Raw genomic sequence first — 27109 nt, 5'->3', positions numbered from 1 at the left:
TTTACACAAAAAAAAGTTAATTACAAAAATCATAAGATAAGATTCATTTAATTATGAATTACATGTAAAAACTCATCTTATTTTGAATATCTCTTTACAATATTTTTGTCTTTAAATTTAAATTAAAAATTTTAGGTGACAATTCTATAATATAATTTACAAGGAATTGCCTTAGATATTTTTATTCCCATTTGTTTTCTCTAACTTGTATAAAAAATAAATTAAAAATAGAAAGTATCCATTGGGCCCGCTTAGGCCCGCTGTGCCCGAGACCGGCCCACTTAATCCGGAATCGTTAGTTCGTGGTCCCGGGCCCGGGCCGGTTCCAACAAGAAGCCTGCGAAGCCCGGGACCGCTTAGGACCGGCCCGCCTAGGACCGGCCCACTTAGGACCGGGCCCGCGAAACCCACTTAGGACCGGACCCGGCCCATATGCCACCCTTAATGGCAGCAAAGGGTGTTCTTCTAGCTTACCACACTTGGTATGCAGAAATTCACCAGTGAAGAACCTCCAGTGCCTGTCGCGGACATGCCGGATAACAAAAAATTTATTATTGTTGAGGCGTGGAAACAAGAAGATTTTCTTTGCAAAGGCTATATCCTAAGTACTTTGGAGGATTATTTGTACAACGTCTACAGTGCTATGAATACTTCGAAAGAATTATGGACGCACTTGAGATGAAGTACAAGACTGAAGATGCATGCTTGAAGAAGTTTGTGGTTGTCAAGTTTCTAGACTTTAAAATGATAGACAGCAAAACTGTTGGAACCCAAGTTCAAGAGTTTCAACTTATTTTTCATGACCTTATTGCTGAAGGTATGGTCGTGAATGAAGCATTTCAAGTGGCTGCAATGATTGAAAAATTGCCTCATTCGTGGAGAGATTTCAAAAACTATTTTAAGCACAAGCGCAAAAAGATGAAGATGGAAGATCTTATGATTCGTCTCAAGATTGAGGAAGACAACAAAACAACCGAGAAGAAGTCTCGTGGAAATTCAACGATTATGGGAGCAAATATCGTTGAGGAGACTTCTCTAAAAAGTAAGAAGAGGAAGAGGTCTTCTGGACAGACTAATGAGTAGAACAAAAAGAAATTCAAGGGCAACTGCTATAATCGTGGAAAAGCCGGTCACAAAGCCCCTGATTGACATCTCCCAGAAAAGGATAAGAAAAAAGGGACATGCCAACATAGTGGAAGTCACGACCCAAAATCCGACTAGTCGTGATGGCACCTAACCCACCCGCTAGGTAAGCCACTTAACTACTAACCAATTCCAATAATAATTAATAAAGCAATTTATGTAACTAATTATCTTAACCTTATACATTCTCCAAGATCTGGTAGTACAAATCATGAGCTTCTAAGAATAGATTTTACAAAGATGGTATGAAGTAAATACATCATCCGTTTGTAAAGTACATAAACAGAGTTTTATGAATCTAAGACTACCATGAATAAGAGGCAGTTACAACCGGAATGCAGGTACATCTTCAGATTCAGCTCCCAACAAACACAGCAACATCAGCAGCCAATATCTGCACGCAAGGTGCAGGAGTATAGTATGAGTACAACCGACCCCATATAATCAATAAGTAACAAACCTAACCTTAGGTTGAAAGTAGTGACGAGCGTTTACCCAGATCGGGTCTAAAACCAATAGTCCATAACAGTCCATAACAATGTAAAGCAATAATACAAGAAGTAACTCAGAGATAAAATGCTCAGCTAAATCATGATTTCTAAAAATAATTCTTCCTTTCAAGTACATCAGTGAAAACCTAAATCGTTTACCGAAGTTGCCAAAAATATGAATAAGTTTGAAAATAATAATTTTTTCAAAAATCCTTTCCATAATAAATGAGATGTTTCATTTTCTTTCCAGATAACCCGTGTAAAATAAATGCATCACTATGCTCATCTGTCAACATGTGTGAGAAATTATGAATAATGTGATGCTATACAACATGAGAAAAATATATCTCTACGCCTGTATGTCATGTGTGCATGTCAGTGCGTTGTAACTCAGTGATAAAATCATATGCATACTCTCAGAGTATCATTTCACACAGTCCTCACAGTCACTCAGTCCTCACAGTCACTTAGTCCTCACAGTCACTCAGTCATCCCAATCGCTTGGCACTCGCACTCAGTAGGTACCTGCGCTTACTGGGTGTGTGTGCAGACTCCGGAGGGGCTCCTTCAGCCCAAGCGCTATAATCTGCACGGACAACTCACGTGCTATAGTATCAATATTTGTATCCACACAGACAACTCACGTGCTATAATAAGCCAATCTGGTGTGCTGCGGCGTGCAACCCGATCCCATAATAATAAAGTATATAAAGCCAATATGGCCTGCTGCGGCGTGCAGCCCGATCCCATAATTATCCTCACAATCAGGCCATCGGCCTCACTCAGTCATCAATCTCTCCAGTCTCTCTCATGGGCTCACAATGTCATGAAAATAGCCCGAAAATGATGATATGATGTATCAATAAATAACAACAGAGACTGAGATATGATATGTAATGAAATGAACATGATTGAGTATGAATTTTCAATTTAAAACAAATAATTCATAGCAATATGATCTCTGTGGGTCCCAATAGTACTGGCACATAGCCTCAACATGATTTTTAATATGATTCTCCGCTCAATTTCTTTAACATGTAAAACTGCATGAAAAATGCCAAGATTATTTCACTACAAAAATTCCACGGAACAATTACGTCACAATTTCTATGCGGCACGCCCACACGCCCGTCACCTAGCATGTGCGTCACCTCCAAACAATTCACATAATACATATATTCAGGGTCCATACCCTCAGCTCCAAGATTAGAACATTACTTACCTTGAACAAGACGAATCCAATGTCGAGCAAGCTAAACAATGCTCCAGAAATCCCATTCTGCATGTATCAGCTTCTAAACGGCTCGAATCTTGCCACAATTAATTCGACTCAGTCAATACCAATTATTGTAATTAATTTCATAAGAAAATGCTAATTTTCCATAAAAATCCGAAATTTAGCTCAAAAATCGCCTGTGGGGCCCATGTCTCGGAATCTGGCAAAAGTTACGAAATATGAACGCCCATGCAACCACGAGTCTAACCGTACCAAAATTACTAAATTCCGATAAAACTTCGGCCCTCAAATCCTCAAATTTATCTAAGAGGGTTTTCAAACTTTACCAACTTAATTCACCAATTAAATGATAAAAACTGTGATGGATTCAGGTAATCTAACCAAAATTGAGTTAAGAATAGTTACCCCGATGTTTTCTCTGAAAATCTACCAAAAATCGCCTCAATCCGAGATCCAAATCGGTAAAAATAGAAAATGGGACTCATCCCATTTTCAAATCTTAAACATTCTGTCCAGGTTCGCATTTGCAGACAAAACCTTCGCATTTGCGAATGAACGGTATTTTCGCAATTGCCATAAATTGTTCGCAATTGCGAATGAACAATATTTTCGCAATTGGCATAAATGTTTCGCAATTGCAAATGATCAGTACCTCACCAAAAACCAGCAAACTCAAACTTCTTCGAAATGATCCTAAACCACCCTGAAACTCATCCGGAACCTCTCGAACACAAATCATATATGAATTTCAATCATAAAACATGCTACAGACCTGCTCGCGTACTCAAAACATTGAAAAGAGATCATCTTAACCTGATATTGACCATGGTCAAACTCCCAAATTTCTTAACTTTACTAGTCTCTCAACCAATGATCCAAAAAATACAACCAAGCCCCTCGGGACCCGTCAAATCATACCAACAAGTCCTAAAACATCATACGGACTTAGTCGAAACCTCAAATCATATCAAATAACGCTAAAATCACAAATCACACCCCAATTCAAGCTTAATGAAACTTAAGAATTTTCAACTTCTACATTCGATGTCGAAACCTATCAAATCAAGTATGATTGACCTCAAATTTTGCACACAAGTCATAAATGACATAACAGAGATATGAAAATTTTCTGAATCGGATTCTGACCCCGATATTAAAAAGTCAACCCCCCGGTCAAACTATCCAAAAATTTAACTTTCACCATTTCAAGCCTAATTTCTCTACCGACCTCCAAATAATTTTTCGAACACGCTCCTAAGTCCAAAATCACCGTACGGAGCTATTGAAATAATCAAAATTCAAATCCGAGGTCATTTACACATAACTCCACCTTCGGTCAATTTTTCTAACTTAAGTTTTCAATTATGAGACTTAGTGTCTCATTTCACTCTGAATTCTCTCCGGACCCGAACTAACTAACCCGATAAGTCATATAACAGCTATAAAGCATAAATTGAGCAGTGAACGGAGGAACAAGACTGTAATACTCAAAACGACTGGTCGGGTCGTTACATTCTCCCCCCACTTAAACATACGTTCGTCCTCGAACGTGCCAAGAGTTGTTTCAAAGCAATAAAATCACTATTCCATCTTACCACGCATGTACCCAGGGGTGATCCCATGTCACCCTATTCCACATAGGCCTGACAACACAATACAAATGAAAATCCTTAATTTAACCTTAGCCCAAAAACCTTGGAATTTAATTCCCAACATTCAAAATTTCTTTTCAAGACACAAATCTTACATTTACACACTGTATGAGTCTGAACAAGCTGCATCGAGCTATAACTATAATTACGGATATAATCACCCAGCATATTACACAACTCGCCCGCTTGTAGCACCATTCCTGGTCACAGTAACTACTCCAAATCAACCAAGTACTAGCATTAAACCCATATCGAACAAAACCTCATCCCAACACCTTCATACACCATTAATAATAAAAGAAACACGCGAAATCTCATAACATTTTATCAGATCGACAAGTCATGGAGCTCTCCCGCACCAACTAGAACCATACTCACTTTCTAAGCCGACTTTCAATATTATCCTTCCGAATATACTGTAATCAAACATGATAGTACCCATTCTAGGTCCAATGACCTTACATTATTAAATGCAACTATCCCACGGATACGCCACATCAATATAACTCCAGTCATATCTGCGCAATTAGTGTACCCAAATATGGGAGATGTCTCAAGGAAGAGAACCGTATTGCAAGTTCAACAAGCACCACCACAACCACAATGTTACAACCAACTCCTCAAATTTCGTGAAGAGGATAACCATAGGCACATGTGTATAATTGTAGAGGTAGGGAATTGATGAATCAGATAAATTATCATAGAGATAAAATTCCCACACATGGCACGGATAACTCACGTGCCAATAATATGAATCGCATGGCATGGTCACAGGCCTCCAGTCCCAGCATATCATACAGGAGTAATTAAACAAGTACACTTATATATGATAATGAAATAAGATTCTCATGCTCCTGGACTGGTATAAATAACACGCCATAGTATAAGCATGTGCAAAGTCTGCTATCACACTTAAAATCGACAATTTAATGCAGAAATAGTAATTACCCCGTTTATTCAGGGAATTAGCCTCTTTGTAACCTCAAGTGTAGCCCAGATAGTTCTCAACAAAGGTAAGAATATGAGAAATGTTATAACTTTACGATTAAAAATCAACTCTAGATATATCATAGCCTAAGCATTCTTTCAAGTATAAATACTTGCCCCGATGCCCAAACATTGGCTCAAACCTCACATATATGCACACTTATAACGCATAGCTATCGCAAATAATTAACACAACTATCGCCTCCACTGAGTTTTAAATAAAATACTCACCTCAAACAGGCCATTAACTGAAACAATATGCTTCTAAGAACTCCCAGTCTCCAAATTCATCGAGCACATGAATCACCGTGACTGATCCCAACTCTATCACTAGAATGACTAACACATCTTTCGTGCACGATCATCCCACGAGAAATACTTCTATATCTCCCGTGCCACATAGCAATAATTTGAATATCAGCAGTCTATCAACCAGGTGTGTACTGCAATACCGATGAACATCCGTAAGTCAAAATACAACGCGCCTTCTGAAATGCGTACCCTTCTCAGGAATTACCGAGCAGTTATAACATTCATCAAAATATCTGAAACTGACCATGCTGTCCAACATTCGTTACCTTCTCTTCAAGACAGAACTGTCACCTTATACATGTAAATCCTAATCCTGTACAACACACCACATCTATTATGCCATCATGTGACAAGCATAAGAATCCGATTATCAACTCTGAGTCACCAGCAAATTACATACCCAGTTAGTTAGAAACCTTCCTCTTGCTTCCTTCCAGGAGGAAATTATAATGCACAACACGTTCCCCACACCGGTAGAAAATATCCGGTTCAAACCATGGAAGAAACCATCAAGAACACTTTGAAACTCATTTGCACATAACCAAGCTATCAGAATTGAATCTCTCTAAATCAACCAAGCCACGCAGGTCGCCAAACCCAAGAGTATTGCCACAAAGCACATGTAGAAACCCCCCTACATCATAAGCACCCTAATAACCGATCGTATCCCTTACCATACTGATCCAACCTACTACCAAGATGTCCTATTTCTCCTAGTCCCTTACAAATTTGTCTTCAAATTGATACTTCTCCTTGCTAAAACACCATGATCTTTAACCACAACCCTAGCATAGAACCACAACGCCCTAAGACCCATAAGCCGCTGAATTCCCTCTTAAGTACCCCAAAAGTACCACAACCGAGACATCCACTCTGAAAGACCTTTTGTGAATTTAAAATTGTTCCTCTTCCCTTTTCTTATACTGAAATGTAGAGTCCATAGTCATACAGAATTACCGCAAGTCCTGATACCATATGTAACTAACCGATTCTAGCGACATACCAATCCGAAATTTTTTAAATTTCCACTTATTCATTTTTGAATCCATTAGCACCTTCTCGAGGGTCACCCACTTTGATCAAATCTAAATTGCACCGCCCAAACGGGCTGAAAGACACGTGCCCCATTAACACAGCAACACTCAAGGAGGTAACCCTGCCTTAACATCACTGATCTAATTCATACTCCGTGCGCACTATATCATTCACAAATAATAACTCACTCATCCCATAATTTTCATATACTCATAAAGCGCAATATAACCCGTATTTAGGAATTTCAGTACTCGAGTCATCCTCGATCTCAACCTCTGCAAGTCATAACCGATTCACATGTATGCCTCAAACAGAAACCAGTACAACACATAATAATGAAATCAAGTCGACAATAGAAAGCTCCCTCACTTGGCTCAAAGCCATAGAACAAAACATTCCATAACTCACAATATCCATACTCTATTACTGCCATAATATTGCAGTTAGTTCAACGAAAATTCTTCACAAGCTCCGGTAACACAAACCACAAAATACCTCAATTTATCCGTTAAGCTCGCTTTCATTCTCGTGATAGTCAAGTCAACTTTTTCAACCAGATTCAAATTCAAATCTTAACACATACACTCCGCTAGTAGAAAAGAAACTCTTCAATCAATATTATAAGGAACACACCTATGTATATTACTCTGCAGAAGATAACCCACCTGCTTAGCCTCAAATTGACATTTTGTTATACCCTTTCGCAATCACAATTACTACACAATCACTTACTCCTTTTGAGTCCAAACTCATTAACAAGACATGAGAATTTAATTTGTCCCACAATTTCATAACGTGAAAGACCCTTCAATACACTCATAACCCAAGACTATACGTCACATCAAGACACAAATCAAGCACCCAATAGTCCTTTTCACATCCCAAACAAACTCATCCCGTCATATTCAAACCATCTGGACACATCCCGCAGTCACATCATACTCATCATATGGTCATTCCACCCCTCATCGAGTCACAAATTCCACTCAGAGGGACACTACCGGACGTATAAGTCCAAATGTACAAGTTCACACAACCAAAGCTACCGAGCTTAAGCTGTAGTCTAAACTTGGCCTCAAGTCCTCCAGATTGGCTCATCACCAAAACACTGAATACACATCTCGAACCTCATTCATGGAATCACAAGTCGGCGATACACAGCTGACACCGAGCGCTCATGTGCGCATACGAATGCGTGGAAGGAATTCAAGCTCTAATTAAATGATAAAAACTGTGATGGATTCGGGTAATCTAACCAAAATTGAGTTAAGAACACTTACCCCGACGTTTTCTCTTAAAATCTCCCAAAAATTGCCTCAATCCGAGCTCCAAATCGGTAAAAATAGAAAATGGGACTCGTCCCATTTTCAGATCTTAAACATTCTGTCCAGGTTCGTATTTGCAGACAAAAATTTCGCATTTGCGAATGAACAGTGTTTTCGCAATTGCCATAAATTTTTCGCAATTACGTATGAACAGTATTTTCGCAAATTTCCATAAATGGTTCGCAAATGCAAATGAACAATGTTTTTGCAATTGCCGTAAATTATTCACAATTGCGAATGAACAGTACCTCACCAGAAACCAGCAAACTCAAACTTCTTTGAAATGATCCGAAGCCACCCTGAAACTCATCCGGAACCTCCCGAACTAAAACCATATATGAATTTCAATCATAAAACATGCTACGGACCTGCTCGCATACTCAAAACACTGAAAAGTGATCGTCTTAACCTGATATTGACCATGGTCAAACTCCTAAATTTCTTAACTTTACTAGTCTCTCAACCAATGATCCAAAAAATACAACCAAGCCCCCCGGGACCCGTCAAATCATACCAACAAGTCCTAAAACATCATACGGACTTAGTCGAAACCTCAAATCACATCAAATAACGCTAAAATCACAAATCACACCCCAATTCAAGCTTAATGAAACTTAAGAATTTCTAACTTCTACATTCGATGCCGAAACCTATCAAATTAAGTCTGATTGACCTCCAATTTTGCACACAAGTCATAAATGACATAACAGAGCTATGAAAATTTTTGGAATCAGATTCTGACCCCGATATCAAAAAGTCAGCCCCCAGTCAAACTTTCCAAAAATTCAACTTCGCCATTTCAAGCCTAATTTCTCTATTGACCTCCAAATAATTTTTCGGACACGCTTCTAAGTCCAAAATCACCATACGGAGCTATTGGAATCATCAAAATTTAAATCCGAGGTCGTTTACACATAAGTCCACCTTCGGTCAACTTTTCTAACTTAAGTTTTCAATTATGAGACTAAGTGTCTCATTTCACTCTGAATTCTCTCCGGACCCGAACTAACTAACCCGTTAAGTCATACAACAACTATAAAGCATAAATTGCGCAGTGAACGGAGGAACGGGGCTGTAATACTCAAAATGACCGGCCGGGTCGTTACATTCTCCTCCACTTAAACATACGTTCATCCTCGAACGTGCCTAGAGTTGTTTCCAAGCCATCAAATCACTATTCATCTTACCACGCACGTACCCGGGGGTGATCCTAAGTCACCCTATTCTACATAGGCCTGACAACACAATACGACTGAAAATCCTTAATTTACCCTTAGCCCAAAAATCTTGGAATTCAATTCCCAACCTTCAAAATTTCTTTTCAAGAAACAAATCTTACATTTACACACTGTATGAGTATGAACAAGCTGCATCGAGCTATAAATATAATTACGGATATAATCACCCAGCATATTACACAACTCGCCCGCTCGTAGCACCATTCCTGATCACAGTAACTAGTCCAAACCAACCAAGTAATAGCATTAAATCCATATCGAACAAAACCTCATCCCAACACTTTCGTACACTGTTGATAATAAAAGAAACAAGCGAAATCTCATAACATCTTATCAGATCGATAAGTCATGGAGCTTTCCCACCCCAACCAGAACCATACTCACTTTTTAAGCCGACTTTCAATATTATCCTTCCTAATATATTATAATCAAACATTATAGTACCCATTTTAGATCCAATGACCTTACATTATTAAATGCAACTATCCCACGGACATGCCACATCAATATAACTCCAATCACATCTGCGCAATTATTGTACCCAAATATGGGAGATGTCTCAAGGAAGAGAACTATATTGCAAGTTTAACAAGCACCACCACAACCATAATATTACAACCAACTCCTCAAATTTCATGAAGAGGATAACCGTAGGCACATGTACACAATTGTAGAGGAAGGAAATTAATGAATCAGATAAATTATCATATAGATACAATTCCCACACACGACACGGATAAATCACGTTCAAATAATATGAATCTCCTGGCATGGTCACAGGCCTCCAGTCCCCGCATATCATACAAGAGTAATTAAACATGTACACTTGTATATGATAATGAAATAAGATTCTCATGCTCCTGGACTGGTATAAATAACACGCCATAGTGTAAGCATGTGCAAAGTCTGCTATCACACTTCAAATCGGCAATTTACTGCAGAAATAGTAATTACCCCATTTATTCAGGGAATTAGCCTCTTTGTAACCTCAAGTGTAGCCCAGATAGTTCTCAATAAAGGTAAGAACACGAGAAATGTTATAACTTTACGATTAAAAATCAACTCTAGGCATATCATAGCCTAAGCATTCTTTCGAGTATAAATGCTTGCCCTGTTGCGCACACATTGGCTCAAACCTCACATATATGCATACTTATAATGCGTAGCTATCACAAATAATTAACACAACTATCGCCTCCACTGAGTTTTAAATAAAATACTCACCTCAAACAGGCCATTACCCGAAACAATATGCTTCTGAGAACTCCTAGTCTCCAAATTCATCGAGCACATGAATCACCATAACTGATCCCAACTCCATCACTAGAATGACTAACACATCTTTCGTGCCCGATCATCCCACGAGGAATACTTCTATATCTCCCGTGCCATATAGCAATAATTTGAATATCAGCAGTCTATCAACCAGGTGTGTACTGCAATACCGATGAACATCCGTAGGTCAAAATACAACGCGCCTTCTGAAATATGTACCCTTCTCAGGAATTACCGAGCAGTTATAACATTCATCAAAATATCTAAAACTGACTATGCTTTCCAACATTCGTTATCTTCTCTTCAAGACTGAACTGTCACCTTGTACATGTAAATCCTAATCCTGCACAACACACCACATCTATTATGCCATCATATGACAAGCATAAGAATCTGATTATCAACTCTGAGTCACCAACAAATTACATACCCAGTTAGTTAGAAACCTTCCTCTTGCTTCCTTCCAGGAGGAAATTACAATGCACAACACGTTCCCCACACCAGTAGAAAATATCTGATTCAAACTATGGTAGAAACCATCAAGAACACTTTGAAACCCATTTGCACATAACCAAGCTATCAGAATTGAATCTCTCTAAATCAACCAAGCCACGCAGGTCACTAAACCCAAGAGTATTGCCACAAAGAACATGTAGAAAAACCCCTACATCATAAGCACCCTAAGAACCGATCGTATCCCTTACCATACTGATCCAACCTACTACCAAGATGTCCTATCTCTCCTAGTCCCTTACAAATTTGTATTCAAATTGATACTTCTCCTTGCTAAAATACCATGATCTTTAACTATAACCCTAGCATAGAACCACAACGCCCTAAGGCCCATAAGCCGCTGAATTGCCTCTTAAGTACCCCAAAAGTACCACAACCGAGACATCCACTCTGAAAGACCTTATGTGAATTTAAAATTGTTCCTCTTCCCTTTTCTTATACTGAAATGTAGAATCCATAGTCATACAGAATTACCGCAAGTTCTGACACCATATGTAACTAACCGATTCTAGCGACATACCAATCCGAAATTTTTTCAATTTCCACTTATTCATTTTTGAATCCATTAGCACCTTCTCGAGAGTCACCCACTTTGATCAAATCTAAATTGCACCGCCCAAACGGGCTGAAAGACACGTGCCCTATTAGCACAACAACACTCAAGGAGGTAACCCTACCTTAACATCACTGATCTAACTCATACTCCGTGCGCACTATATCATTCACAAATAACAACTCACTCATCACATAATTTTCATATACTCATAAAGCGCAATATAACGCGTATTTAGGAATTTCGGTACTCGAGTCATCCTCGATCTCAGCCTCTGCAAGTCATAACCGATTCACATGTATGCCTCTAACAAAAACCAGTACAACACATAATAATGAAATCAATCGTCAATAGAAAGCTCCCTCACTTAGCTCAAAGCCATAGAACAAAATATTCCATAACTCACAATATCCATACTCTATTATTGCCATAATATTGCAGTCAGTTCAACAAAAATTCTTCACAATCTCCGGTAACACAAATCACAAAATACCTCAATTCATCCGTTAAGCTCGCTTTCATTCTCGTGATAGTCAAGTCAACTTTCTCAACCAGATTCAAATTCAAATATCAACACATACACTCCGCTGGTAGAAAATAAACTTTCCAATCAACATTATAAGGAACACACCTATGTAGATTACTCTGCAGAAGATAACCCACCTGCTTAGTCTCAGAATTGACATTTGGTTATACCCTTTCGCAACCACAATTACTACACAATCGCTTACTCTTTTTGAGTCCAAACTCATTAACAAGACATGAGAATTTAATTTGTCCCATAATTTCATAAAGTGAAAGACCCTTCAATACACTCATAACCCAAGACTATACGTCACATTAAGACACAAATCAAGCACCCAGTAGTCTTTTTCACATCCCAAATAAACTCATCCTGTCATATTCAAACCATCTAGACACATCCCGCAGTCACATCATACTCATCATATGGTCATTCCAACGCTTATCGAGCCTTGAATTCCACTCATAGGGACACTACCGTACGTATAAGTCCAAATGTACAAGTTCACACAACCGAAGCTACCGAGCTTAAGCTGCAGTCTAAACATGGCCTCAAGTCCTCTAGATTGGCCCATCTCCAAAACACAGAATACACATCTCGAACCTTATTCATGGAATCACAAGCCGGCGATGCACATCTGATACCGAGCGCTCATGTGCGCATACGAATGCATGGAAGGAATTCAAGCTCTAATTAAATGATAAAAACTGTGATGGATTCGGGTAATCTAACCAAAATTGAGTTAAGAACACTTACCCCGATGTTTTCTCTGAAAATCTCCCAAACATTGCCTCAATCCGAGCCCCAAATCGGTAAAAATAAAAAATGGGACTCGTCCCATTTTCAGATCTTAAACATTCTGTCTAGGTTCGCATTTGCGAATGAACAGTGTTTTCGCAATTGCCATAAATTATTCGCAATTGCGAATGAACAGTATTTTCGCAATTGCCATAAATGGTTCGCAATTGCAAATGAACAATGTTTTCACAATTGCCATAAATTGTTCGCAATTACGAATGAACAGTACCTCACCAGAAACCAACAAACTCAAACTTCTTGGAAATGATCCGAAGCGACCCTGAAACTCATCTGGAACCTCCCGGACACAAACCATATATGAATTTCAATCATAAAACATGCTACAGACCTGCACGTGTACTCAAAACACTGAAAAGTGATCGTCTTACCCTGATATTGACCATGGACAAACTCCCAAATTTCTTAACTTCACTAGTCTCTCAACCAATGATCCAAAAAATACAACCAAGCCACCCGGGACCCGTCAAATCATACCAACAAGTCCTAAAACATCATACGGACTTATTAGAAACCACAAATCACATCAAATAATGCTAAAATCACAAATCACACCCCAATTCAAGCTTAATGAAACTTAAGGATTTCCAACTTCTACATTCGATGCCGAAACCTATCAAATTAAGTATGATTGACCTCAAATTTTGCACACAAGTCATAAATAAAATAACGGAGCTATGAAAATTTTCGAAATTAGATTCCGACCCCGATATCAAAAAGTTAGCCCCCCGGTCATTTCAAGCCTAATTTCTCTATTGACCTCCAAATAATTTTTCGGGCACGCTCCTAAGTCTAAAATCACCATACGAGCTATTGGAATCATCAAAATCCAAATCCGAGGTCGTTTACATATAAGTCCACCTTCGGTCAACTTTTCTAACTTAAGTTTTCAATTATGAGACTAAGCGTCTCATTTCACTCTGAATTCTCTCCGGACCCAAACTAACTAACCCGATAAGTCATACAACAGCTATAAAGTATAAATTGAGCAGTGAACGGACGAACGGGGTTGTAATACTCAAAACGACCGGCCGGGTCATTACATTCTCCTCCACTTAAACATACGTTCGTCCTCGAACGTGCCTAGAGTTGTTTCCAAGCCATCAAATCACTATTCCATCTTACCACGTACGTACCCGGGGGTGATCCTATGTCACCCTATTCCACATAGGCCTGGCAACACAATACAACTGGAAATCCTTAATTTAACCTTAGCCCAAAAATCATGGAATTCAATTCCCAACCTTCAAAGTTTCTTTTCAAGACACAAATCTTACATTTACTCACTGTATGAGTCTGAACAAGCTGCATCGAGCTATAAATATAATCACGGATATAATCACCCAGCATATTACACAGCTCGCCCGCTCGTAGCACCATTCCTGATCATAGTAACTACTCCAAACCAACCAAGTACTAGCATTAAACCCATATCAAACAAAAACTCATCCCAACACCTTCGTACACTGTTGATAATAAAAGAAACAAGCGAAATCTTATAACATCTTATCAGATCGACAAGTCATGAAGCTTTCCCACCCCAACCAGAACCATACTCACTTTCTAAGCTGACTTTCAATATTATCCTTCCTAATATACTGTAATCAAATATGATAGTACCCATTCTAGGTCCAATGACCTTACATTATTAAATGCACTTATCCCACGGACACGCCACATCAATATAACTCCAGTCACATCTGTGCAATTAGTGTACCCAAATATGGTAGATGTCTCAAGGAAGAGAACCGTATTGCAAGTTTAACAAGCACCAACCACAACCATAATGTTACAACCAACTCCTCAAATTTTGTGAAGAGGATAACCGTAGGCGCATGTGTACAATTGTAGAGGAAGGAAATTAATGAATCAGATAAATTATCATATAGATAAAATTCCCACACACGGCACAGATAACTCACGTTCCAATAATATGAATCGTCTGGCATGGTCACAGGCCTCCAGTCCCCGCATATCATACAAGAGTAATTAAACAAGTACACTTGTATATGATAATGAAATAAGATTCTCATGCTCCTGGACTGGTATAAATAACATGTCATAGTGTAAGCATGTGCAAAGTCTGCTATCACACTTCAAATCGACAATTTAATGCGGAAATAATAATTACCCCATTTATGCAGGGAATTAGCCTCTTTGTAACCTCAAGTGTAGCCCAGATAGTTCTCAACAAAGGTAAGAACACAAGAAATGTTGTAACTTTACGATTAAAAATCAACTCTAGGCATATCATAGCCTAAGCATTCTTTCGAGTATAAATACTTGCCCCGATGCCCACACATTGGCTCAAACCTCATATATATGCACAGTTATAGTGCGTAGATATCATAAATAATTAACGCAACTAGCGCCTCCATTGAGTTTTAAATAAAATACTCACCTCAAACAGGCCACAACTCGAAACAATATGCTTTTGAGAATTCCCAGTCTCCAAAATCATCGAGCACATGAATCACCGTAACTATCCCAACTCCATCACTAGAATGACTAACACATCTTTCGTGCACGATCATCCCACGAGGAATACTTCTATATCTCCTGTGCCACATAGCAATAATTTGAATATCAGCAGTCTATCAACCAGGTGAGTACTGCAATACCGATGAACATTCATAAGTCAAAATACAACACTCCTTCTGAAATGCATGCCCTTCTCAGGAATTATCGAGCATTTATAACATTCATCAAAATATCTGAAACTGACCATGTTGTCCAACATTCGTTACCTTCTCTTCAAGACTGAACTGTCACCTTGTACATGTAAATCCTAATCCCGCACAACACACCACATTTATTATGCCATCATGTGACAAGCACAAGAATCCCATTATCAACTCTGAGTCACTAGTAAATCACATACCCGGTTAGTTAGAAACCTTCCTCTTGCTTCCTTTTAGGAGGAAATCATAATGCACAACACGTTTCCCACATCGGTAGAAAATATCCGGTTCAAACCATGGTAGAAACTATCAAGAACACTTTGAAACCCATTTGCACATAACCAAGACTTTATGTGAATTTAAAATTGTTCCTCTTCCCTTTTCTTATACTGAAAAGTAGAATCCATAGTCATACAGAATCACCACAAGTCCCGACACCATATGTAACTAACCGATTCTAGCGACAAACCAATCCAAAAAATTTTCATTTGCCACTTATACATTTTTGAATCCATTAGCACCTTCTCGAAAGTCACCCACTTTGATCAAATCTAAATTGCACCGCCCAAACGGACTGAAGACACGTGCCCCATTAGCACAACAACACTCAAGGAGGTAACCCTGCCTTAACATCACTGATCAAATTCATACTCCGTGCGCACTATATCATTCAAAAATAATAACTCACTCATCCCATAATTTTTGTATACTCATAAAGCGCAATATAACCCGTATTTAGGAATTTCAGTACTCGAGTCATCCTCGATCTTAACCTATACAAGTCATAACCGATTCACATGTATGCCTCAAACAAACACCAGTACAACACATAATAATGAAATCAAGTCGTCAATAGAAAGCTCCCTTATTTGGCTCAAAGCCATAGAACAAAACATTCCCTAACTCACAATATCCATACTCTATTACTGCCATAATACTGTAGTCAGTTCAACAAAAATTCTTCACAAGCTCCGGTAACACAAATCACAAAATACCTCAATTCATCCGTTAAGCTCGCTTTCATTCTCGTGACAGTCAAGTCAACTTTCTCAACCAGATTCAAATTTAAATCTCAACACATACACTCTGCTGGTAGAAAAGAAACTCTCCCATCAACATTATAAGGAACACACCTATGTAGATTACTCTGCAGAAGATAACCCACCTGTTTAGCCTCAAATTGAAATCTTGTTATACCCTTTCGCAACCACAATTACTACACAATCACTTACTCTTTTTGAGTCCAAACTCATTAACAAGACATGCGAATTTAATTTGTCCTACAATTTCATAACGTGAAAGACCCTTCAATACACTCATAACCCGAGACTATGCGTCACATCAAGACACAAATTAAACACCCAATAGTCCTTTTCACATCCCAAACAAACTCATCCCGTTATATTCAAACCATCTGGACACATCCCGCAGTCACATCATACTCATCATATGGTCATTCCACCACTCATCGAGCCATAAATTCCACTCATAGGGACACTACCGGACGTATAAGTCCAAATGTACAAGTTCACACAACTGAAGCTACCGAGCTTAAGCTGCAGTCTAAACTTGGCCTCAAGTCCTCCAGATTGGCCCATCACCAAAACACATAATACACATCTCGAACCTCGTTCATGGAATCACAAGCCGACGATGCACAGCTGATACCGAGCACTCATGTGTGCATACGAATACGTGGAAGGAATACAAAGATTTATGTCTCAAGCTAAAGCAATTTCGCATAATAAGGAAAGAAAGATGGGAAGTATATATCCTAAATGCCCTGTAGCCTCTCGAAGATATGTATGGACGTCATCATACCGATCCGCAAGACTCTACTAGACACTTGCTCATGACTTGTAGAACCTATGAACCTAGAGCTCTGATACCACCTTGTCACGACCCAAAGTCCGACTAGTCTTGATGGCACCTAACCCACCCGCTAGGTAAGCCACTTAACCACTAACCAATTCCAATAACAATTAATAAAGCAATTTAAGTAAATAATTATCTTAACCTTATACAATCCCCAAGAACTAGTAGTACAAATCATGAACTTCTAAGAATAGAGTTTACAAAGCAGGTATGAAGTAAATACATCATCTTTTTGAAAAGTACATAAATAGAGTTTTATGAATCTAAGGCTACTATAAACAAGAGGCAGCTACAACCAAAACACAGGTACATCTTCAGATCTAGCTCCCAACGAACATAGCAATATCAGCAGCCAACTTCTGCACACAAGGTGCGGAAGTGTAGTATGAGTACAACCGACCCCGTGTACTCAATAAGTAACAAACCTAACCTTAGGTTGAAAGTAGTGACAGGATTTTACCCAGGTCGGGTCCAAAACCAATAGTCCACAACAGTCCATAACAACGTAAAGCAATAATATAAGAAGTAACTCAGAGATAAAATGCTCAGCTAAATCATGATTTCTAAAAATAGTTCTTCCTTTCAAGTACATTAGTGAAAACCCAAATCATTTATCGAAGTTGCCAAAAATATGAATAAGTTTGAAAACAATAATTTTCCCAAAAATCCTTTCCATAATAAATGAGATGTTTCATTTTCTTTCCAGATAACCCGTGTAAAACAAATGTATCACTATGCCCATCTATCAACATGTGTGAGAAATCATGAATGATGTGATGCTGTACAACGTGAGAAAAATACATCTCTATGCCTGTATGTCATATGTGCATGTCAATGCGATGCAACTCAGTGATAAAATCATATGCATACTCTCAGAGTATCATTTCACTCAGTCCTCACAGTCATTCAATCCTACAATCACTCATGCCTCCCAGTCACTCAGCATTCGGCACTCGGCACTCGCACTCAGTAGGTACCTGCGCTCACTGGGGGTGTGTACAGACTCCGGAGGGGCTCCTTCAGCCCAAGCGCTATAATCTGCACGGACAACTCACGTGCTGCACGGACAACTCACGTGCTATAATAATAAAGTATGCTGCAGGTGGGCAGCCCCGATCCACACTCATCCTCACAAATCAGGCCCTCGGCCTCACTTAGTCATAAACCTCTAAAGCCAATATGGCATGCTGCAGCGTGCAGCCCGATCACATAATTATCCTTACAATCAGGCCATCGGCCTCACTCAATCATCAATCTCTCCAGTTTCTCTCTCATGGGCTCACAATGTCATGAAAATAGCCGAAAATGATGATATGATGTATCAATAAATAACAACAGAGACTAGGATACGATATGTAACGAAATGAATATGACTGAGTATGAATTTTTAATTTAAAACAAATAATTCATAGCAATATGACCTCTGTGGGTCCCAATAATACTGGCACATAGCCTCAACATGATTTTTAATATGATTCTTCGCTCAATTTCGCTCAATTTCTTTAACACATAAAACTTCATGGAAAATGCCAAGATTATTTGACTACAAAAATTCCACGGAACAATTACGTCACAATTTCTATGCTGCACGACCACACGCCCGTCACCTAGCATGTATGTCACCTCCAAACAATTCACATAATACGTATATTCAGGGTTCATACCCTCAACTCCAAGATTAGAAAAGTTACTTACCTCGAACAAGACGAATCCAATGTCGAGCAAGCTAAACAATGCTCCAGAAATCCCATTCTGCACGTATCAACTTCTAAACGGCTCGAATCTAGTCACATTTAATTCGATTCAGTCAATACCAATTATTGGAATTAATTCCATAAGAAAATGCTAATTTTTCATAAAAATATGAAATTTAGCTAACAAATTGCCCGTGGGATGCACGTCTCGAAATCTGGCGAAAGTTATGAAATATGAAAGCCCATTCAACCACGAGTCTAACCATACCAAAATTACTATATTCCGATAACAATTCGGCCCTCAAATCCTCAAATTTATCCAAGAGGGTTTTTAAACTTTTTCAACTTAATTCACCAATTAAATGATAAAAACTGTGATGGATTCGGGTAATCTAATCAAAATTGAGTTAAGAACACTTACCCTGATGTTTTCTTTGAAAATCTGCCAAAATTCGCATCAATCCAGCTCCAAATCGGTAAAAATGGAAAATGGGACGAAGTCCCATTTTCAGATCTTAAACATTCTGTCCAGGTTCGCATTTGCGGACAAAAACTTCGCATTTGCGAATGAACAGTTTTTTCGCAATTGCCATAAATTGTTCGCAATTGCGAATGAACAGTGTTTTCGCAATTGCCATAAATGTTTCACAATTGCGTATGAACAATACCTCACCAGAAACTAGCAAACTCAAACTTCTCTGAAATGATCCGAAACCACCCTGAAACTCATCCGGAACCTCCCAGACACAAACCATTTATGAATTTCAATCATAAAACATGCTACGGACCTACTCGCGTACCCAAAACACTGAAAAGAGATCGTCTTAACCCGATATTGACCATGGTCAAACTCCCAAATTTCTTAACTTTACTAGTCTCTCAACCAATGATCCAAACAATACAACCAAGCCCCTCGGGGCACATCAAATCATACCAACAAGTCATAAAACATCATACGGACTTAGTAGAAACCTCAAATCACATCAAATAATACTAAAATCACAAATCACGCCCCAATTCAAGCTTAATGAAACTTAAAAATTTCCAACTTCTAAATTCGATGCCGAAACCAATTAAATCAAGTCTGATTGACCTCAAATTTTGCACACAAGTCATAAATGACACAACGGAGCTATGAAAATTTTAGGAATCAGATTCCGACCCTGATATCAAAAAGTCAACCCCCCGGTCAAACTTTCCAAAAATGCAACTTTCGTCATTTCAAGCCTAATTTCTCTATCGACCTCCAAATAATTTTTCGGACATGCTCCTAAGTCCAAAATACCATACAGAGCTATTGGAATTATCAAAATTTAAATCCGAGGTCGTTTACACATAAGTTCACCCCCGGTTAACTTTTCTAACTTAAGTTTTCAATTATGAGACTAATTGTCTCATTTTACTCTGAATTCTCTCCGTATCCGAACTAACTAACCCGATAAGTCATACAACATCTATAAAGCATAAATTGAGTAGTGAATGGAGGAACGAGGCTGTAATACTCAAAACGACCGATCGGGCCGTTACAGTGGAGAAGAATGATGACATTGATGATCTGTGTGCAATGCTTTCGAAATGCAACCAAGATGAAAATCCTAAGGAGTGGTGGATTGACTCTGGAGCCACTCGACATGTTTGTGCTTTCAAAGAAGCATTTGCGACTTACTCTAATACTGGTCCCGAAGAAGAGCTTTCCATGGAAAATATTGCAACAGCCAAGATTGAAGGTTATGGGAAGATATTCCTGAAGATGACTTCCGGCAAGGTGTTAATGCTTAACAACGTTCTTCATGTTCCTACTATTAGGAAGAATTTAGTTTCTACTTCCTTACTTGTTAAGAATGGATTCAAATGTGTATTTGTATCTGACAAAGTTGTTGTAAGCAAGAATAAAATGTATGTTGAAAAGGGCTACCCCACAGAGGGCATTTTCAAACTCAATGTAATGGTTGTTGACAATATGAATAAAATTTCAGATTCTTCTTATTTATTGGAGTCAAATGATTTATGGCATATTCGTTTAGGACATGTCAATTACAAAATATTGTGGAAGTTAATTAATTTAGAAGTATTGCCTAAATTCGAGTGTAATAAATCAAAATGTCTAATATGTGTTGAATCTATGTTTGTAAAACATCCTTATAAGTCTGTTGAAAGGAATTCAAATCCTTTAGACTTAATTCATACTGACATTTGTGATATAAAGTCGACATCATCTCGAGGTGGGAAAAAGTACTTTATTACTTTTATTGACGATTGCACTCGATATTATTATGTTTATTTGCTTAATAGTAAGGATGAAACAATTGAAGCATTTAAGCAATACAAGAATGAAGTGGGGAATCAATTGAATAAAAAGATCAAAATGATTAGAAGTGAGGAGAATATGAATCTTCGTTTGTAGAAATACGTTCAAAATATGGAATTATCCATCAAACTACTGGCTCCTACACACCTCAATCCAATGAAATTGCGGAAAGAAAAAATCGGACAATAAAGGAAATGATGAATTCTTTATTAATAAGTTCTGGATTACCGAAATGTTTGTGGGGGAAGCTACCCTTATAGCTAACCGAATATTCAACAGAGTACCCCACAACAAAACGCAATCTATTCCATATGAAAATATAAAGGAAGAAAACTCAACTTGAAATATTTCAAAGGGTGGGGGTGTTTAGCAAAGGTACTGTCACGACCCCAAATCCTAACCTATCATGATGGCGCCTAACTCAGTACTAGGCAAGCCGATAACGTCAATAACCCACATTTTTCTTTTAAATACGGAAAATATAATAATTAAGTTTAAGAGAAAACCCCACACATATTGATATAAATACACTCCCAAAATCTGGTGTCACTGAGAATATGAGCATCTATACATTACAAGTCTGGGAAACCTAGTCTATAATAATTCAATACCAAATACAATAAATAAAAGGATAGGGTAGGAGAGACAAGGTTTGCGAAATATAGCAGCTACCTCTGAATCTCTGAAAAATTAACTGTGTGAAAGAATCAACACCCACTGTGTTCGGAATTACCTGGATCTGCACACGAAGTGCAGGGTGTAGTACGAGTACAACCAACTCAGTAAGTAACAATAATAAATAAGGAACTGAAAGTAGTGACGAACTTCTCATCTAAGTCCAAATACAGTACTTTCCAACAGAAAAGGGTAAGCATGCTCTCAAGTTCAACATTTAAAATTTCATAGTAATTTCATATCAAATTTGACTGAAACAAAAAATAATGTTTATCCGAAATTTCCAAAACAATGATATATGACAGCTGAAATGCAGCAATTAATGAAATCAATGCATCATCTCAGAGTAACAGTAACTCTGTCCTCCCATTCACTCCAACCTTACAGTCACTCTTTCCTCACATTGACTCTTTCCTCATAGTCAGTCATTCCTCACAGTCACTCATCACTCGGCACTCGTACTCAGTAGGTACCTGCGGTCACTGGGGATGTGTAAAGACTCCGGAGGGGATCCTTTAGCCCAAGCGCTATATCAAGCTAATCATGGCATAAATAAATAAAATATGCTGCGGCGTGCAACCCGATCCCATAAATATCCTCACTATTAGGCCCTCGGCCTCACTCAGTCATCAACCTCTCCAGTATCTCGGGCGCTCAGAAATCATGATAAGCAGCCCAACAACAATGATATGATGCATCAATAATGAATAAGAGAGACTGAGGTAAAAATGTGCAAATAAAACTGTGACTAAGTACAAAACAGCAATTTAGCAGATAATTCCACAAATACGCGACCTCTATGGGTCCCAATAGTGTAAACTTATGATTTAAACATGATTCATAGATCAATTTCTCTAATACGGGAAAAAATGTACAGATGTCAACAGATTTTTCAACTACACAGTTCCATGAAATTGACCAAGTCATAATTCATACGGTGCACGCCCACATGCCCGTAACCTAGCATGTGTGTCACCTCAAAACCAATCACATAATACATAATCCGGGGTTTCATACCCTCAGGACCAAATTTAGAACTGTTACTTACCTCAAACTGTGTAATTCTTTATTCTGCAATGCATTTGCCTCGCGAATCGGCCATCAAAAGCCTCGAATCTAGCCACAAATAATCCGATTCAGTCAATAAAAATTATAAGAGTTAATTCCATAAGAAAATACAAATTTTCCATCAAAATCTGAAATTTCACCCAAAACTCGCCCGTGGAGCCCACATCTCGGACCCCGACAAAAGTTATAAAATTTGAAAGCCCATTCAACCACGAGTCTAACCATACCAATTTTACTTAATTCCGACATCAACTCGACCCTCAAATCTTCAAATTAAACCAAGAGGGTTATCTAATTCACTCATTAAATGTTAAAAACAACCATAAATTCGGGTACTTTGACCAATAATGAGTTAAGAATACTTACCCCATTGTTTTCCTTGAAAATCTCCCAAACATTGCCTCTTCCCGAGATACAATCCGTCAAAAATGGAAAATGGGATGAAGTCCCATTTTCAGAACTTAAACTTTCTATACAGACCTCTCTTCTTCGCGAACGCGACAGGTCCCTCGCGTTCGCGAAGCACAAAATCGTGCAACATTGAGCTTCGCGAACGCGAGACACTGCTCGCGAATGCGATGCCTTACCGAGCTCTTCTTCGCAAACGCGAAGGCAAAAACCCATGCCCACTATATTTCCCTTCTCGAACGCGATGAACATCCTCGCCTGACCTAGCTCTTCTTCGCGAACGCGAGATCCCCTCGCGAACGCTAAGGGAAAATCTTGCCTGCCTCAAATTCCCCTTCGCGAACGCGAAGAAGGAAACCAGAAAAAATACACCAGCAGTCTTCGGCCAACATGCTAAGTCCGAAAATGACCCGTTAACCTCCCGAAACTCACCCGAGCTCCCCGGGACCTCAATTAAACATACCATTAAGTCCCAAAATATCATATGAACTTAGTCAAACCCTCAATTCACCTCAAACAATGCTAAAACCACGATTCATACCCCAGTTCAAACCTAATGAACTTTGAAATTTTAAATTTCTACAAGCGACACCGGAACCTATCAAATCAAGTCCGATTGACCTCAAATTTTGAAACAAGTCATAAATGAATTAACATAGGTATTCCAATTTTCAGAATCGGATTCCGACCCCGATATAAAAAAGTCAACCCCCTGGTCAAACTTCCCGAAAATTTGACTTTCGCCATTTCAAGCCTAATTCCACTACGGACTTCCAAATAATTTTTCGGACACGATCCTAAGTCCAAAATCACCATACGGAGTTATTGTAATCATCAGGATTACATTTCGAGGTCGTTTACACATAAGTCAATATCCGGTCAACTTTTCCAACTTAAGTTATCAGTTATGAGACGAACTGTCTCATTTCACTCCGAAATCCTTCCAGACCCGAACCAACTAACCCAATAAGTCATAAAACAACTGTAAAGCATAAATTGAGCAGTAAATGGGGGAGCGGGGTTATAATACTCAAAATGACCGGCCGAGTCATTACATTCTCCCTCTCTTAAACAACCGTTCATCCTCGAACGGGTATAGAATAATACCTGGAGTCTCAAATAGGTGTGGATATTTGCTCCGCATCTCCTGCTCAATCTCCCAAATAGCTTCTCAGACTGGTTGGCCTCTCCATTATACATTCACTGATGCTATGTTCTTTGACCTCAGCTTGCGAACCTTCCGGTCTAAAATAGCAACAACTCCACATCATAAGTCAAATTACCATCCAGTTGCACTGTATTGAAATCCAAAATATGAGACGGATCCCCGACATACTTTCGGAGCATGGATACATGAAATACTAGATGAACACCTGATAGACTAGGTGGCAAAGCAAGTTCATAAGCCACCTCTCCAATTTTCTTAAGTATCTCAAAAGGCCCAATATACCGAGGGCTCAATTTTCCATTCTTCCCGAACCTCAACACACCTTTCATAGGTGAAATCTTGAGCAGAACTTTCTCCCCAACCATGTAAGCAACATCAAGGACCTTCCTGTCAGCATAACTCTTATGTCTAGACTGTGCCATGCGAAGCCGCTTCTGAATCAATTTAACTTTCTCCAAAGCATCTTGAACTAAGTCAGTACCCAATAGCCTAGCCTCACCCGGCTCAAACCAACCCACAGGAGACCGACACTGTCTCCCATATAAAGCCTCATACGGAGCCATCTGAATGCTCGATTGGTAGCTGTTATTGTAAGCAAACTCCGCGAGTGGCAAAAACTGATCCCAAGAACCCCCAAAATCAATGACACAAGCGCGTAGCATTTCCTCCAATATTTGAATAGTGCGCTCGGATTGTCCGTCCGTCTGAGGGTGAAATGTTGTATTCAACTGAACTTGTGTGCCCAATTCTCGCTGCGCCGCTCTCCAGAACTGTGATGTAAACTGCTTGCCCCGATCTGAAATAATGGACACTGGTACACCGTGTAGGTGAATAATGTCGCGGATATAAATCTCAGCCAGCCGCTCCAAAGAATAATTAGTACTAACTGGAATAAAATGCGCGGACTTAGTCAACTGATCTACAATCACCCAAACAACATCAAACTTCCTCAAAGTCCGTGGGAGCCCAACTATGAAGTCCATGGTAATACGCTCCCACTTCCACTCCGGAATTTCAAGTTTCTGAAGCAATCCGCCCGGTCTCTGATGCTCGTACTTCACCTGTTGACAATTTAAACACCGAGCTACAAACCCAACTATATATTTCTTCATTCGCCTCCACCAATAGTGCTGCCTCAAATCCTAATACATCTTTGCGGCACCTGGATGAATGAAGTACCGCGAACTATGAGCTTCCGGGAGAATCAACTCACGCAAACCATCTACATTAGGCACACATAGCCTGCCCTGCATCCGTAAAACTCGATTCGGCTCGAAAACATCCAATCTTACAAACTGGTTGGCCAAGGCCTGAACATCTAAGGCTAAAGGCCTCTCTGCTATCGTTAAGTATGCTAAGCTGCCCAAACTCTCCGCCTTACGACTCAAGGCATCGGCCACCACATTGGCCTTTTCTGGATGATAGAGAATGGTGATATCATAATCCTTAAGCAACTCTAACCACCTCCGCTGCCGCAAATTAATATCCTTCTATTTAAACAAATGTTGTAGACTCCGGTGATCGGTATAAACCTCACAATGGATACCATACAAATAATGCCGCCAAATCTTCAAAGCATGAATAATAGCTTCTAACTCAAGATCGTGGACCGAATAATTCTTCTTATGTACTTTTAACTGTCTGGACGCATAGGCAATCACCCTATCATCTTGCATCAGCACTGTGCCGAGACCAATAGGCGACGCATCACAATATACCGTATAAGGCCCTAAATTAGTAGGCAACACTAATACTGGGGTTGTAGTCAAAGATGTCTTGAGCTTCTGAAAGCTCTCTTCACACTCATCCGACCACCTAAACAGAGCACCTTTCTGGGTCAATTTAGTTATAGGCGATGCAATAGACGAGAAACCCTCCATGAAGCGACAATAATAACCGGCCAAGCCGAGAAAACTCTGAATCTCAGAACTAAAGATGTCCTGGGCCAACTCTGAACTGCCTCTATCTTCTTTGGATCCACCTTAATCCCTTCACTGGACACTATGTGTCCCAAGAATGCCACTGAACTAAGCCAGAATTCACACTTAGAGAATTTGGCAAACAATCTCTCCTCTCTCAGCCATACAATACCCAAGAACTGTGCATGCTCCTCCTGGCTACGTGAGTAAACC

At 39.1% G+C, this 27109-nt stretch overlaps 1 pseudogene; it reads left to right on the top strand.

The window, feature by feature from the left end:
* Positions 1 to 484: 484 nt before the first annotated feature.
* On the top strand, positions 485 to 22554 carry LOC142167323 (uncharacterized; annotated as a pseudogene).
* The last annotated feature ends 4555 nt before the right edge of the window (positions 22555 to 27109 follow it).

Source organism: Nicotiana tabacum, chromosome 12 (assembly GCF_000715075.1).
Source record: "Nicotiana tabacum cultivar K326 chromosome 12, ASM71507v2, whole genome shotgun sequence".
Classification (NCBI taxonomy): domain Eukaryota; kingdom Viridiplantae; phylum Streptophyta; class Magnoliopsida; order Solanales; family Solanaceae; genus Nicotiana; species Nicotiana tabacum.
Note: the sequence above shows the minus strand (reverse complement) of the source record. Positions and strands in the feature narration are given on the sequence as shown.